Source organism: Lepidochelys kempii, chromosome 1, assembly GCF_965140285.1.
Source record: "Lepidochelys kempii isolate rLepKem1 chromosome 1, rLepKem1.hap1, whole genome shotgun sequence".
Taxonomy (NCBI): domain Eukaryota; kingdom Metazoa; phylum Chordata; order Testudines; family Cheloniidae; genus Lepidochelys; species Lepidochelys kempii.
Genome location: NC_136380.1, coordinates 303,171,559 through 303,188,807, shown reverse-complemented (window position 1 = coordinate 303,188,807; position 17,249 = coordinate 303,171,559). Strand labels below are relative to the sequence as shown.

At 45.2% G+C, this 17,249-nt stretch overlaps 1 long non-coding RNA gene across 1 annotated transcript; it reads right to left on the bottom strand.

Moving 5' to 3' along the window:
- Positions 1-2,083: 2,083 nt before the first annotated feature.
- On the bottom strand, positions 2,084-16,998 carry LOC144930220 (uncharacterized). The gene is made up of 3 exons (XR_013635364.1): positions 16,931-16,998; positions 4,460-4,515; positions 2,084-4,176 (listed from the first exon to the last, which is right to left on the bottom strand). It is a non-coding gene; the product is annotated as an uncharacterized LOC144930220 (long non-coding RNA).
- Positions 16,999-17,249: the final 251 nt, after the last annotated feature.

Here is a 17,249-nt window from a genome sequence, read left to right as displayed (position 1 = left end):
CCAGCAGTACCAGGGTAAACCCGCCTTGGGACCATTCTGAGTGTCCCCGCCTCAGCAGTGCCACTCTCCATCATGAGGAACATCCTACCAGCGCTTGCCCATATGGAGCTGTCATAACTTAGACTTTGGGAGGCAGGCTCAAAGAAGCCCCCTTCGGTCTCCAGACCCTGGGCACCGACAGCGGGATTCAAGGCGCTGCTCACCAGTAACCTGGCAGAGACCTGTGGAGGCGCACACACACCCACCACCCCACCCCCGCCGGCTTGAGAGTTGAGACTGACCCATCGTGTCTCCAATGCCTCTGCACCGGTCCTGTGGCCAATTGGCGGAACGGAATCATCGGTTACCCGCCAGCTGTCGCTGAGGTGCAAATCCCCTTGATCGGGGAGATTCTACTGATGACTGGCCCACTCTGATTCCCGGTCCTGCTCTAGATCCCAGTACAGGTCAAGTAGCATGAGGCATAGATTGCCGGTCTACTGACGCAGATCCGCTGAATGCGAAAGATCCCCGGGGTCCTGTCAGAGGAACTCATCCCGATCGGACAGGTCGATGTCGAGGCACAGCAGCTGGCACTGTAGGGAGGAGGGCTGCCAGGCCAGCTGGTCACGGTCACGTCGCAGCATCCACTCCTCTTACAACTCTGGTACTGATCAGGAGTCCCTGGTGCTGGCACCAGTGGTACCATCAACCTCATCAGCACCACAGCTGACCCTGTGGCCTCCGGGCCAATGGCCGGCAGCATGGTACCCCTGGAATCCATGGGGGTTCACCCAGCCTTCCCAGACTGCCTGATCAGTGGCGGGGGCCTCAGGCCATCAACCGCAGCATCCCACCCTCTTGCAGAGGTGTAGGCCCCACAGGGAAAGACCCCCCCCTCAGGCCCATGAGGAGCTTGGGGAGCAGCCAGTTGGACCACCAGGGGATGTGGTGGATCCCTCAGTGCTGGCTTCATCCTCCTCATCGCCGGATGAAGCGATTACGAGTCCCCCACATCCGCAAGATGATGCCAAGGCTCATCAGGAGCTTTTGAAGAGGGTTGCCTCTAACCTGGGCCTCCAGGCAGAGGAACTTGAGGAGTCATCAGACTCACTGTTCGACATACTTGGCTCCACAGCACTCGCTAAAATGGCTTTACCCCTACATGAGGGGGTATCAAAAATAATTAATACCCTATGGCAAACCCCTCCTCCCTGCCACCCATCTCAAAAAGGACTGAGCGCAAATATTTTGTGCCAGCTAAAGGCCATGAGTATCTCTATGCTCACCCGGCCCCAAACTCCCTCGTAGTTGAGGCCATTAACCAGAGGAAGAGGCAGGGTCAGCCCGGGACTACGCCCAAGAGTAAAGATACGAAGAGACTGGATCTGTTTGGGTGAAAAATTTATTCATCTTCCAGCCTTCAGTTGAGAATGGCCAACCACCAAGCCCTCCTTGGCCGCTATGACTACAATATGTGGCAGTCTATTGCCAAATTCGAGGTCTCGGTGCCCAAAGGAAGGAAGGAATTCCTAGCGATCCTCAAGGAGGGCACTGTTGCAGTGAGAGCGGCCCTCCAAGCAGCCTTGGACGCAGCAGACTCCGCGGCTCACAACATGGCTGCGGCCCAGGGTGGATTTGATTTAAATCAAATTGATTTAAATCACTAGTCAGGAAGACTCAATTTAATCATGAATTTCTACATAAAAGTGCATTCTTGTTGGTTGTTATAACCTTAATACATATTCTTCACAACTCAGAGGTAGACGTAGGTTTCATTTTTAGAAGGTACACACTATACATTTTTAAGTGATTTATTTTGAAAACTTTTCATACTAGTTTTACAGCTATGTCAGAAAATGAATGATTTTCTGATTATTTCATTCACCAAAGTTAATTGAAGCAGATAGTTCACCCCAATGACTTCATAAATATCTCCAATTCAACAGATAATTCTCCAAATATTAATGATTTTTCTTGCCATGTGGTATTAGGAGGAGAACATCACCAGACAGACATTTAAATTGTTTTATTTAACTAAACAACAGCGTTATGTATTCTGGAATTTTTCTTCAACATATAATATTTTAACAAAACAAGCATATCAATTTTTGAATTTAAACATTCCAGTTTTTTAAAATCTGGTTTGTTTTTGTTAAAATAGTTTTTAACTAAAATAGTTAAATGAAATGTTTTTTTGTTTTTTAAAAAAACCCCAAATTAAATCTACTATATCAGCCAGGTCAAGATGAGAAACTTAAAATATTGACTACTGTAGCTAACTCAGTCGTCGTCACCTTCATTTTCCTGTTTGTTCATAATCTGGAAAAGAAAAACAAGCTTTCCTGCTTTTACAGGTTCCAAACAATTTCTCAATTTGGAATGAATTATTCCAAAGGAAGAAAATATTCTTTCTACACCGGCAGAAGACGCTACTGCTATTAAAAGTGAGATTATCACTTCAACCGTCTCTGAATCAAAGTGCTTAAGTGACTTCCACCAGTTCACTGGTGTGACTTTCTTTAAAACATCATCAGTAAACATATATTTCTTGAATGGTTCACCCTTAGCTCTGAAGTTTATTATAGTTGGCATTATGGAGGATTGATTGCTGGATGTCCATGTCATAGCCAGCTCCTGTTCTTAAGCAGTTAAGGTTTGACCCTGGTACTGAGAATATTTGCAAGAAAATGAGCTGCAGATAGTGCTTGTCCCACTTGTTTTTTTTAATGCTTGTAATTTAGACTCTGTCATTGCATATTTCTCTTTTTAAGATCTCACTCAGTTCCTTCCAAATTTCAACAGCATCAACAATGAAATAGCTATTTCCCTGCATTTTGTTCAAGGCTACAGAAATAGGCTTCAGGGTACTCAGCATATGTTCAACATTTCTCTTAAGCCCAATGTTGAGAACTTTGGCTGTGACAGTGCCATCTAGTTTTTCACGATTTTGTTCACAAATTGTCATCAGATTAGGCCAGTTCTTGATATAGTGCTCAGAACAGTCCACTACTGAGTTCCATCGCACATCTTGTGGGAGAGTTAGCTTGGTTCCTCCCACTTTTTTCAGAGCAGCTGCTGCAAAGTGGTTGTTACGGAAGTATTTTGCAATTTCAACAACATTCGCCTTTATTTCTGAAGTCTTTGGCTATGAGATGCATCAAATGAGCACTGCAACTGTATGTTGTTAGCTTGGGTCGCTCTTCTAAATAATTTCTTCTCATCTTCGATACATTTGCAGCATTGTCTGTGACCAAACTGCATACTAGACATTTGAATTTTTTTTCACAGTTTGTTATAGCTTTTACTGCTACTTCTTGTAAGTATTCTGCTGTGTGTGCATTTCCTGATGTATCAGTTGTTTTTGTAAGGAAGACATTCCCTTCTTCTGTTGTCACACAAGCACGTACAACAGTATCATTGTGGACATTGCTCCACCCATCAAGACTCAGGTTAACAATTTTACCCTCTAGACCAGTGGTTCTTAACCTTTACTGCAGCCTGCACCTCTTTGGTTCTCAAAATATGTTTTCTCACACCTTATCAAAAATTGTTGAAGTAGGTCAGTTCTTTAAACCTAGATATATTTTTTGTTTGTATATTACAGTAATCGTTAAAAAATGTATAATGTTAATAAATACATAGGTTTGATGAAACAAAGTAGTTGTACTTACATGCCTGTGCTTAATTTGTGTTTTCGATGATTTCCCTTCTAAAAAAATCTGGCATGTCTTGCACCCCCAGAAAGAGCATCTTGCACCCCAGATTAAGAACCACTGCTCTAGACCTTTTGCACGCTGCTCAATTTCTCTTTCATACACTTTATCCAGCAATTTGCCTGTGACATCTGCTCTGTTGGGTGGACTGTATCCTGGTCTTAATAACTGAACCATGTTAATAAAGTGTGGGTTTTCAATCATATGGAAAGGAGAGTTTGTTGCATAAACAAACCAGGCAATTTTTTCATCAGTTACCTCGTTTTGTAATCTGCTGGTTCTTATCACAGACTTATCAATGGTTGTTTCTGGATGATGGAGATTTTTTTTCTTTTTGCTACAGGTGATATACTGTGGCTATGTGACATACATGATGTGACTGAAACACTATCATAGGCAGATAACTCTGAAACTATAGAAAATGATGGTTATCTTGAAGGTGGATAGTGTTCAGAATCCTGTATGTTGAGGATGGATTCTCCTAAACAGAATAAGTCAATGCAGTTATTTAATTATTATTACCATACCGCTCATTTAGTATTACTCATTGCATTCACTGACACTCAGTGCTACTTTAAAGGTGAAATTGTAAAAGGAAGATCTGCCTATTTCAGCTATTTATTTTTCATCACAACTGCATCTAAAATGATAGTACCATAGACTGACAATTATATTTTTTGCTCAAACATGAGACTTCAAGAATAATCCAGAAGGAAGACAGGCAGTCCTTAAGAAAGAAATATAAAATAAAAAAGTTTTCCAACCTGAAGATCTGCACGTTCAGACATGTTCCTTTCATCATCTTCAACGCAGCTTCCTCCTGAGAAGGAACACATCTCATGATCACAATCATAGAATATCAGGGTTGGAAGGGACCTCAGGAGGTCATCTAGTCCAACCCCCTGCTCAAAGCAGGACCGATCCCCAATTAAATCATCCCAGCCAGGGCTTTGTCAAGCCTGACCTTAAAAACTTCTAAGGAAGGAGATTCCACCACCTCCCTAGGTAACGCATTCCAGTGTTTCACCACCCTCATAGTGAAAAAGTTTTTCCTAATATCCAACCTAAATCTCCCCCACTGCAACTTGAGACCATTACTTCTTGTTCTGTCATCTGCTACCACTGAGAACAGTCTAGAGCCATCCTCTTTGGAATCCCCTTTCAGGTAGTTGAAAGCAGCTATCAAATCCCCCCTCATTCTTCTCTTCCGTAGATTAAACATCCCCAGTTCCCTCAGCCTCTCCTCATAAATCATGTGTTCCAGGACCTAATCATTTTTGTTGCCCTCCGCTGGACTTTCCAATTTTTCCACATCCTTCTTGTAGTGTGGGGCCCAAAACTGGACACAGTACTCCAGATGAGGCTTCACCAGCGTCGAATAGAGGGGAACGATCACATCCCTCGATCTGCTGGCGATGCCCCTACTTATACATTCCAAAATGCCATTGACCTTCTTGGCAACAAGGGCACACTGTTGACTCATATCCAGCTTCTCGTCCACTGTAACCCCTAGGTCCTTTTCTGCAAAACTGCTGCCGAGCCATTCGGTCCCTAGTCTGTAGCGGTGCATGGGATTCTTCCATCCTAAGTGCAGGACTCTGTACTTGTCCTTGTTGAACCTCATCAGATTTCTTTTGGCCCAATCCTCCAATTTGTTTAGGACTCTCTGTATCCTATCACTACCCTCCAGTGTATCTACCTCTCCTCCCAGTTTAGTTCGGGCAACTAAGCCTTGCATTTCTTGGTTGCACTGTTTGAATTTTGCACGCATGCCTCTCTTACCCACAGGTAGAGGAACTTCATTAAAATATTCCCAAACTGGGTCTCTTTTACAGCCTGCTGCCATTATAGGTTTTTCCTTCAAGTGAAAGAATGGTATGGTAGATCTCAAATCAATGAAGGCTACACTCAAAGACCTCAAGACTTCTGGAATATGCTGCTCAAACAGTTTCACTTTTGTTTCTACTGCCTGTCCCTTCTTTCTCACGTTTATCTCCAGACTACTACTTGTCCAGATCTATCCACCCCCAACAATCTTCTATTCAGTACACTTTTTGAAACTTTGCACTTTTAGAGAGAGGTAAGAAATTGACTCTGTACACAAATTTGCAGAGGGACAATTGAGGTCTATTATTTCTCACCTCTATACATTAGTTATTTATTTATTTTAAAACATTTTTTCTGTTAACAAGCATGTTATCTCTGGAGAGACAAATCCAGAGTTTGAGAACTGCAAAACTAAGCATCTTTGATGGTATCTTCTAGACTGAGCACTGAGTCCCTTTGGGTAGATAGAAAGATTAACCTAAATAATCTATACAGAAACCCCTGGAACCCCATAAGATTGGATCTCTAATCTATGAACTATTGGAACTCATTTACAAAACTGTTCTTAAACATTACAATCTACACATCCATGAATTCCTACCTGCCTCCAGGGGTTCTGCTTGGGAGTCACCTAATATGGAATGGACATGAGCAAGCACTCGAAGAAGAAAAGATTGTTACCTTTTCCATAACTGTTGTTCTTCAGAATGTGTTGCTCATGTCCATTCCATAACCCGCTCTCCTTCCCCACTGTTGGAGTTTCCAGCAAGAAGGAACTGAGGGTGGGGGGAGCCCCTTATACTGTGCCATGCAGGTGCCACTCCAGAGGTTGCCAGAGCTGGTTCCCTATGGATACTGCTAAAGGAAAAACTTCTGGCACCGGTGTATGTGGTGAGCACACACACCTAATATGGAATGGACGTGAGCAACACATCTCGAAGAACACCAGTTATGGAAAAGGTAACTCTTTTCATCCTTAGATGTTGTTAAATGTATTATGCAGTTGGAAAGCAAATGTATTCTTCACATAAAAGCATACCCAGCTAATAGCACAGTAACATAAATAGAACACTAATGTAAACAGAAATGACTTTCAGGAAGAGCATTCAATTTGAACAGCAGGTTAAAATAGCTCTGCCCTTGCATTTCAGAAAAGGCAGTGGAAGAAATAATCCAGCTGTTGATTAGGAAGTTAAGACACTAAAAAATACAGAGGAAGCATGCAAAACTCACATACGTTTTTCAGAAACAGCCATATTTGATAACCCCTAGATAAAATGCAAGATGCATAAAACCAAACTATATTACTATATAGAATAAAAGAGGGGCAGTGAAGAGTTCTGGATTTTTTTAATGAGCACCTTGGGGCTGAATATGCATGTTCAAGAAATCATGCAGGGAAGAAAGGAGAGAACGTGCTAGAACTTTGAAGTGTCATAGAATAAGGATGACAAAGACTGTATGGACACATGGAAGCCTTTGGCAGTGTTACCTGCTTTCCTTGACCCTATCACCGTTGTATCTGAGCATCTTACGATCTTTAATAATTTATGCTCACAACATGCCTGGGAGACAGGGAAGTATAAATATTGTTCCTGTGGTGCAGGTAAAGAGAGACTAAGTGACTTGCCTAAGGTCTCGCAGAATGGCTGCAGCAATGCAGGAACTGGCTGTGGGGCTATACTTGTACCGTCCAGCCCTCTCACTGGTCATATTGGCCATCTTCTTGATAACGCACACTGTGGCAGGAAAATCTACTCCCAGCATGAAGGGCTCAAAAGACATTTTAAAAAGTTAATAAGGCAAGCAAAAGTAGTGAACAATTGCAGAGACAAGGGTAAGTTAAGTGCTTAACAAGCAAACAGGTAAGAAACGACTGAGTCATTCAGTGATCCTTGTCCCATTCAGCTGGCTGGGAGGCTGTACTCCCTTAGCAAATATGGACATAGGCATGGTAATCAAGTGTTCATCAATTCTAGGCTAGACTACTATAGCATTCTCTCTCTATAGCTCTTTCCTGTCTATTCCTGTCAACATTGCTATCCCAACCAGTGAAGAATCCACTGCAAGATCCTGAAGCTAATCTTTAAAGACATCAGTGTCCTGGTTTGTTCCCGCAAAAAAACACCTCTCTGAGCTTGCCCATAGGGCTGTGATCCATGACAATGCTGAAGCTCACAGCTCAACCAAGAGAGGGACAGGCAGTGGAGATGGCAGGGAGTTCTACAGCCAGTGCTCAGCGTGAGCCTGACTTCTGTCCCCTTGAGGCTGCGAGGCTCCAGCCTTTGTACAAACTTCCTTGCAGTGGGGAACCAATGGACCATGCCTCCCCTGCAACCAAAAGAATGGCCCTGTTTAGAGTGGCAACGCCTATGGAAGCATAAGGAGAATAAACTTTTTGGATGAATGCTGCTTTATAAATTGTGTCTAGCGCCCTAGATACAAAGACCCTGGGTGCATTATAAATGCATAAGATGGATGCATTAAGAGATGAAAGTGTGTGGGGGTGGCAAACTACATTTACGTGGCTGAAAGCCCTAACACTTCCTTCTGCTTTACAAAAAGAGGCTGAAGAGCTTAGATAAAGGTTACAAAGTTCTTCAGCCTGAGGGAGGGGGGCAGGAAATGTAGGAAGAGGAAGTAGAAAAAGAAATGTAATCAAAGGGCCAGATGCTGAGCTGTGGCCAAAGAGAGATCGATACAGTGTGGGAGGGGGATGCAAATGTGGGTTTAACGTATCTTTGTGTTCTCCCAATCTTAGCTACAGCTGTATTCGGCAAGTGGGTCCTGTCCTATCTCCTCTCCACTACTAAGGTCCCCCAGGCTAGTGATCCCTTTGCTATAAGGACATCCTATCCATACCCTCTGTGTTGGCTGTTGAGAAAGGAGACGTAGGCTCTGCTTATGATGGCTCTATAACACCTGAGGTTTCCCTTACCCTGGGAAATCCTCCAGGGGCTACTTTGTACCAGCACAGGGACCCAAATCTAGCCCTCTAGCCTCTACTTTCTAACATTACGTAGGCAAATGGCTTTTAAAGTCATGTGTATAGTACTTTCCATACATAAAATCCAGCTTCAGAACATAGCTGTATGTAGGTAAATGATACCCATTTTATAGAAGGATAAATTGAGGCACAGATTGGTTAAGGACCTTCCAAAGGTCACACAATGAGTTGATGGCAGAACCAGAATGCAAGTCTTTGCTCCCACCTCTGCTCCACATGTTCTGGACCACACTACACAGTAAAGAGAAAACAAAAATGACTGCTTGCTGCTGGCAAGTATTCCAGTAACTAGGAACCATACAGAATTCATTCACCTTCAGAATGAATTGTTCTACTAATAAAATGATGTTTTACACGCTTAAACACAAAGCCCTGCACCATGCGCCAACTATCTCATTTGGTATCTCGGTACCACTGGGGTAGAATGTAAATTAGTTCCAAGCTTTGCCATGATGTTCAGATGTAATTGTTGTCTTCTAAGTGACAAATGGCTTGTCCACACAGAGACTTAGTGCACGGCAAGCCAGCGTGTGAACGTTCAGCGCACTAGCCTGGTAACGCACTAACTCACCTTATGGACCCTGCTACAATGTACTAATAGTACCATAGCGTGCTTTGACCTAAAACACTACGGAACTTTTAGGGTGCAGTAGCAGGGTTCGAAACAGCAGGACATTACAGTGCACTATTGTACTATTAGTGCACAACAGCAGGGTTCACACGGCCACTTAGCGCACAGCAGGCTAGTGCACTGTAGATTTACACCCTAGCTCACTGCTCGTAAGCTGACCACGTACACAAGCCCTAAGGCAAGAGAGATCTAATTAAGAATTTAAGTGAGGAGAGATTTAGTTATGTAGGCTGGGTTATGTCAGGCCTTTTGCCAGGGCGAAGTGAGGAATCAGCGTTGTTTAGGAAAACATCTGATGGCAATATTTCAAAGCTATAGACAAGTTCATATATGCCAGACTTTTAGAGTGATGTAGGTTAGGTCTGTGCTAAATAGTCTTGCGTTTTCTCTGTTTTACATTAGCCTGCTTGAACAATAGTAGCAAATCTCAGCCATTAATGGGGCTGTTGTACAACTGTGCTGTAGTATACTTCCCCTAACCATATGTCCTCACTACCTTAAAATGCTTTCAATGACTTAAAAGCCCTCTTTTGGTATCTCCCCCCTCCATCAGCTAATAGGCATAGGTGGTATTTTTCTCCTAGCTGCTTCATTGCTAGCTTCTGGTGTACATTCACCTACTACCCTTTCTATCTGCAGCAACACCCTCAGCTCTTTTTTGTTTTAGTCTCTCTAACTGAAGCAAATCAATGTTGCCCCAAAGCTTCTGTGTCTTGGGCTTCTGGCTTTTTTTTTTTTTTTTTGTATGCAGAGTAGGTATAAAGTCTCACTATACAGTGAATACCCTTACGAATTCAGCGTTTACCTTGAAACAATGCCAACTTTCCAGATGTAGGAGATAGTTACTGTGGAATGGCAACTGCTGAGATTTTAATGTCATTCATTATAACTTGTTATTGATCCTTTTCCTCTGTTTCCTCAGCTGCAGTTAAAGCTCGAAGAAGTTTCATATCTACTTTTTCTCTAAGTTCACCTTCAATATAAATTTACTAAGGCGACGAACCATTCGTCAATCCTCTCAAGTGCTCTGGAGGGGACTTGCAGAAATCAGTCATCAGGGAGACCTGACACACTTGCTTAAATCTCTTTGTTCTAGGGCAACTAGGGACATGTCCACACTGAAAAGTTTAGTTGACGCAAGTTATCACGTGCGTGCAGATGGGGCTGCCTGAGTTGGCGCTGCGTGCCCTCGGCAGGAGGGCTTGTGTTGATGCAAAGCGTGATGTGCCATAAGTACATATTCCAGTGTACCATGTGCTGCCATCCAGCACTGTACCTTTTGGGAAATGTTTGCAAGTTGTTGTGGGATAAAAATGACTTACCCAGGGATCTCTGGGAGCAAGGGGCCATGTTCCCAGCATGCAAGTTTCTCCATCTCATGCCCCCTATAGCCCATAATTTCTGTCCGTAAAAAAAAAATCCCACAAATCTCCACCGCATTCCTCTGCCCCTGATAGATGAAGAGAGCCTGTGGAGCTCCGTCCTATTTTACGAATGTTGCAAATAAAGGACACACAATCCTGTATTTGCAGACCCACAGGAACAGCTGCAACCAGGGACAGATTGTAAGGGATGTAGCAAAAAAACAATTCATGGGGGTTGGTGGCTTTCACTTCATTTCTAAAGTATTTGCTGGGTTATTATTGTGCCCGTAGCCAAGCAAGTAAAATAGGAAGCGGGTAGCAAGGCATGGGTGGGGCAAAAAAATAAAGGAGAAAATAGCAGTAAGAAAGTGACTGAGTTGCTGTGTGACAGCATGGCAAGCTGCCAGCACCAGAGTTCCCAGCAGTCAGCCGCACTAAGCCCTGGTCTACACTAGGACTTTAGGTCGAATTTAGCAGTGTTAAATAGATTTAAACCTGCACCCGTCCACACAATGAAGCCCTTTATTTCGACTTAAAGGGCTCTTAAAATCGATTTCCTTACTCCACCCCTGACAAGTGGATTAGCGCTTAAATCGACGTTGCCGGCTCGAATTTGGGGTACTGTGGACACAATTCGATGGTATTGGCCTCCGGGAGCTATCCCAGAGTGCTCCATTATGACCGCTCTGGACAGCACTCTCAACTCAGATGCACTGGCCAGGTAGACAGGAAAAGAACCGCGAACTTTTGAATCTCATTTCCTGTTTGGCCAGCGTGGCAAGCTGCAGGTGACCATAATGGAGTCCCAGAATCGCAAAAGAGCTCCAGCATGGACCGAACGGGAGGTACGGGATCTGATCACTGTATAGGGAGAGGAATCCGTGCTATCAGAACTCCGTTCCAGTTTTCGAAATGCCAAAACCTTTGTGAAAATCTCCCAGGGCATGAAGGACAGAGGCCATAACAGGGACCCGAAGCAGTGCCGCGTGAAACTGAAGGAGCTGAGGCAAGCTTACCAGAGAGGCGAACAGCCGCTCTGGGTCAGAGCCCCAAACATGCCGCTTCTATGATGAGCTGCATGCCATTTTAGGGGGTTCAGCCACCACTACCCCAGCCGTGTTGTTTGACTCCTTCAATGGAGATGGAGGCAATACGGAAGCAGGTTTTGGGGACGAAGAAGATGAGGAGGAGGAGGAGGTTGTAGATAGCTCACAGCAAGCAAGCGGAGAAACCGGTTTTCCTGACAGCCAGGAACTGTTTCTCACCCTAGACCTGGAGCCAGTACCCCCCGAACCCACCCAAGGCTGCCTCCTGGACCCAGCAGGCGGAGAAGGGACCTCTGGTGAGTGTACCTTTTAAAATGCTATACATGGTTTAAAAGCAAGCATGTGAAAGGATTACTTTGCCCTGGCATTTGCGGTTCTCTTAGATGTAGTCCTAAAGCCTTTGCAAAAGGTTTCTGGGGAGGGCAGCCTTATTTCGTCCTTCATGGTAGGACACTTTACCACTCCAGGCCAGTAACACGTACTCGGGAATCACTGTAGAACAAAGCATTGCAGTGTATGTTTGCTGGCATTCAACCAAAATCCGTTCTTTATCTCTCTGTGTTATCCTCAGGAGAGTGAGATATAATTCATGGTCACCTGGTTGAAATAGAGTGCTTTTCTTCAGGGGACACTCAGAGGAGCCCATTCCTGCTGGGCTGTTTGCCTGTGGCTAAACAGAAATGTTCCCCGCTGTTAGCCACAGGGAGGGGGGAAGGTTGAGGGGGTAGTCACGCTGTGGGAGGAGGCAAAATGCGACCTTGTAACGAAAGCACATGTGCTATGTATGTAATGTTAACAGCAAGGTTTACCCTGAAAGAGTGTAGCGACTGTTTTATAAAATGTGTCTTTTTAAATACCGCTGTCCCTTTTTTTTTCTCCACCAGCTGCATGTGTTTCAATGATCACAGGATCTTCTCCTTCCCAGAGGCTAGTGAAGCTTAGAAAGAAAAAAAACCGCACTCGTGATGAAATGTTCTCCGAGCTCATGCTGTCCTCCCACACTGACAGAGCACAGACGAATGCGTGGAGGCAAATAATGTCAGAGTGCAGGAAAGCACAAAATGACCGGGAGGAGAGATGGCGGGCTGAAGAGAGTAAGTGGCGGGCTGAAGACAGGGCTGAAGCTCAAATGTGGCGGCAGCGTGATGAGAGGAGGCAGGATTCAATGCTGAGGCTGCTGCAGGACCAAACCAGTATGCTCCAGTGTATGGTTGAGCTGCAGCAAAGGCAGCTGGAGCACAGACTGCCACTGCTGCCCCTCTGTAACCAACCGCCCTCCACCCCAAGTTCCATAGCCTCCACACCCAGACACCCAAGAACGCGGTGGGGGGGCCTCCGGCCAACCAGCCACTCCACCACAGAGGATTGCCCAAAAAAAAAGAAGGCTGTCATTCAATAAATTTTAAAGTTGTAAACTTTTAAAGTGCTGTGCTTAAAGTGCTGTGTGGCATTTTCCTTCCCTCCTCCACCACCCCTCCTGGGCTACCTTGGTAGTCATCTCCCTATTTGTGTGATGAATGAATAACGAATGCATGACTGTGAAGCAGCAATGACTTTATTGCCTCTGCAAGCAATGATTAAAGGGAGGAGGGGCGGGTGGTTAGCTTACAGGGAAGTAGAGTGAACCAAGGGGCGGGGGGTTTCATCAAGGAGAAACAAACAGAACTTTCACACCGTAGCCTGGCCAGTCATGAAACTGGTTTTCAAAGCTTCTCTGATGCGTACCGCACCCTCCTGTGCTCTTCTAACCGCCCTGGTGTCTGGCTGCGCGTAACCAGCAGCTAGGCGATTTCCCTCAACCTCCCACCCCGCCATAAACGTCTCCCCCTTACTCTCACAGATATTGTGGAGCACACAGCAAGCAGTAATAACAGTGGGAATATTGGTTTCGCTGAGGTCTAAGCGAGTCAGTAAACTGTGCCAGCGCGCCTTTAAACGTCCAAATGCACATTCTACCACCATTCTGCACTTGCTCAGCCTGTAGTTGAACAGCTCCTGACTACTGTCCAGGCTGCCTGTGTACGGCTTCATGAGCCATGGCATTAAGGGGTAGGCTGGGTCCCCAAGGATACATATAGGCATTTCAACATCCCCAACAGTTATTTTCTGGTCTGGGAATAAAGTCCCTTCCTGCAGCTTTTGAAACAGACCAGAGTTCCTGAAGATGCGAGCATCATGCACTTTTCCCGACCATCCCACGTTGATGTTGGTGAAACGTCCCTTGTGATCCACCAGAGTTTGCAGCACTATCGAAAAGTACCCCTTGCGGTTTATGTACTTGGCGGCTTGGTGCTCCGGTGCCAAGATAGGGATATGGGTTCCGTCTATAGCCCCACCACAGTTAGGGAATCCCATTGCAGCAAAGCCATCCACTATGACCTGCACATTTCCCAGGGTCACTACCCTTGATATCAGCAGATCTTTGATTGTGTGGGCTACTTGCATCACAGCAGCCCCCACAGTAGATTTGCCCACTCCAAATTGATTCCCAACTGACCAGTAGCTGTCTGGCATTGCAAGCTTCCACAGGGCTATCGCCACTCGCTTCTCAACTGTGAGGGCTGCTCTCATCTTGGTATTCATGCACTTCAGGGCAGGGGAAAGCAAGTCACAAAGTTCCATGAAAGTGCCCCTACGCATGCGAAAGTTTCGCAGCCACTGGGAATCGTCCCAGACCTGCAACACTATGCGGTCCCACCAGTCTGTGCTTGTTTCCCGAGCCCAGAATCGGCGTTCCACAGCATGAACCTGCCCCATTAGCACCATGATGCATGCATTGTCAGGGCCCATGCTTTCAGAGAAATCTGTGTCCATGTCCTGATCACTCACGGGACCGCGCTGACATCGCCTCCTCGCCCGGTATCGCGTTGCCATGTTCTGGTGCTGCATATACTGCTGGATAATGCGTGTGGTGGTTAATGTGCTCCTAATTGCCAAAGTGAGCTGAGCGGCCTCCATGCTTGCCTTGGTATGGCGTCCGCACAGAAAAAAGGCGCGGAACGATTGTCTGCCGTTGCTCTGACGGAGGGAGGGGCGACTGACGACACGGCTTACAGGGTTGGCTTCAGGGAGCTAAAATCAACAAAGGGTGTGCCTGTACATCAAGGAGTATTTCAGGCAGGACTGCACGGAGGGTTCCAATAAGAAATGGTGCACCTAAGTTATCGTTGTTATTGGAACAAGGAGGTTAGCCTGGCCTCTGATTGATACATGGCTAGATTTACCTCGCTGCACCTTCTCTGTAAGTGACTGCAGTGTGATCCAGAAGAATGAGTCCCCTAGACAGGGGAGGGGGGGAAGCAAATGAGTACAAAACAAATCTGGTCTATTTCTTGTTTTGATCCACTCCATCTATCTTTTACATCTTTGGCTGGCAGCAGACGGTGCAGAAGGACTGCATGCCATCCACATCTCATGGCTGCTCGGCAGAAGATGGTACAGTACGACTGCTAGCAGTCCGTATCGCCTGCCCGCTCACCATAAGACGGTTCAATAGGACTGACTGTAGGACTAAAGAGAATGACTTGCTCAAGTCACTCCAAATTTAGTCCCTGCACCCATGTCTGCCCAGGTGCTCCTGATCGACCTGACAGAGGCGACCAGGAGCACCTCAGACATGACGATGACGGCTACCAGTCGTACTGTACCGTCTGCTGCCACAAGGCAAGGGGTTGCTGCTACTGTGTAGCAATGCCGTACCGCGTCTGCCAGCACCCAGGAGACATAGGGTGACGGTTACCTGAGCGGGCTCCATGCTTGCCGTGGTATGGCATCTGCACAGGTAACTCAGGAAAAAAGGCGCGAAATGATTGTCTGCCCTTGCTTTCACGGGGGGAGGGAGGGAACGGGGCCTGACGATATGTACCCAGAACCACCCGTGACAATGTTTTAGCCCCATCAGGCATTGGGATCTCAACCCAGAATTCCAATGGGCAGCGGAGACTGCGGGAACTGTGGGATAGCTACCCACAGTGCAATGCTCCAGAAGTCGACGCTTGCCTCGGTACTGTGGAAGCGCTCCGCCGAGTTAATGCACTTAATGCACTTAGAGCATTTTCTGTGGGGACACACACACTCGAATATATAAAACCGATTTCTAAAAAACCGACTTCTATAAATTCGACCTAATTTCGTAGTGTAGACATACCCTAAGACAAGAGGAGCAAAGCTGTGGTAGTTCCATTAAAAAGATTGCAATCGGCCCGTTTGCTGGGTTCCCTTCAAACTCCCAAATTTCAGCCCTGTCCCAAACGCGAGATCCAAAGGCTGCTCAACAGCATGATTTGAGCTTGAACCCCCCCACGGAAGTTCTGTGGTTGTTATGAAGGCAAAGGGACTGAGTGAAGGGAGAGTCATTATTGATGTGTATAATGAAATCCTCTAGAGACAGGAGATATTACAGTGTGGAACAGTCAGTCTGGTCCCTGGAAATTACTGACTTCTCTGAAAGTAGGTGGAGGTCCATAGTGACGAGTGGCATTTAGCAGGATGCTGACTCAGTAGCATCTAATATTTTTGCCTTCATTTTTGAAAACATAATTGAGTATTATTTCTTATGCATTTAAGGTCAATTTCCTTTAAGATATCTGCCAACCAGTTAAAAAAGTCTCAGTATTATGGATGTCAAGTTATTATTGATGATATCCTTATTTTGCCAAATGGGAAAATGAAGGTTTCAAGCCCACATTAGACCTGAAGAGACAGTCACTCTGTTAACAGAGAAATCATCAAAATTGCACCCATAATGCTGGTTCAATCTACTACATCAGAATTATCATGGGTAACCAAGAATGAGTTTTATTCTCTGATGAGTCAGTACTTAAAAGCTCTCACTGTGTTTGTTATCACTTCTTTTGTTTGTCAGTTACAGCTGCTGTCTTAATAGTTTCCCAAGGTTTTAGGATATTTACAAGCTTATGTTAGTGATTCATGCTCTGTCTTTATATCAGACACATCCTCCTTAGATCACAAACAGAAAAGTCATTCTATCACTAGTCATTGGGCTGTCAGTGATTAGATCATTCTGGCTCATCCATCTTTCATTTATGCTTTTGTTTCTGCTGCGTACAATTCTTAGTTCTGCATGTCAGGTTTTACATAACAATACAATCCCTAGTTCTGGCCGTTAGGTTTTACCAGTGTAAAGTGTTCAGAATGATATTGATTATCAGGATGAGATTATCTAATGTATAGGACTGTTGACATTCGGTAGTAATGAACAAGTCATTAGGGTCTAGAAAATTAGCAAGGGTCTAATTCAGCAGCAAGTGTATAGCAGAATGAACTATAGTTTTCATGCCGTAGCCACAAAATTCAGGATATTTGCTTTGACAGCCTATAAAGCATTTTTGTCAACCAACCTGCTCCATGATACCAGTCACTGTTTTATTTCTCTTTCAGCTTTATGCAAACTTCACTCCAAAGGGCACCTAAGACATACATTTAAAAACACACAAAGTTAGGCAATGCAAAACAAAAACAAACCAGAACAGCAGCATTTCTTCCTGCTGCACATCATTTGATCACCAGTCACTGTAGCTTAAAACCCACCCACTAAGGGCTAGATTTACAGAGCGGGGCTAGGTGCCTAACTGCCACTAAGTCCAGCATTTACTGACATTCCCAAAACCACCTCTCAGCTGCCACCTAACCCTGCTGGTGGCTAAAGTCCCCTGGACA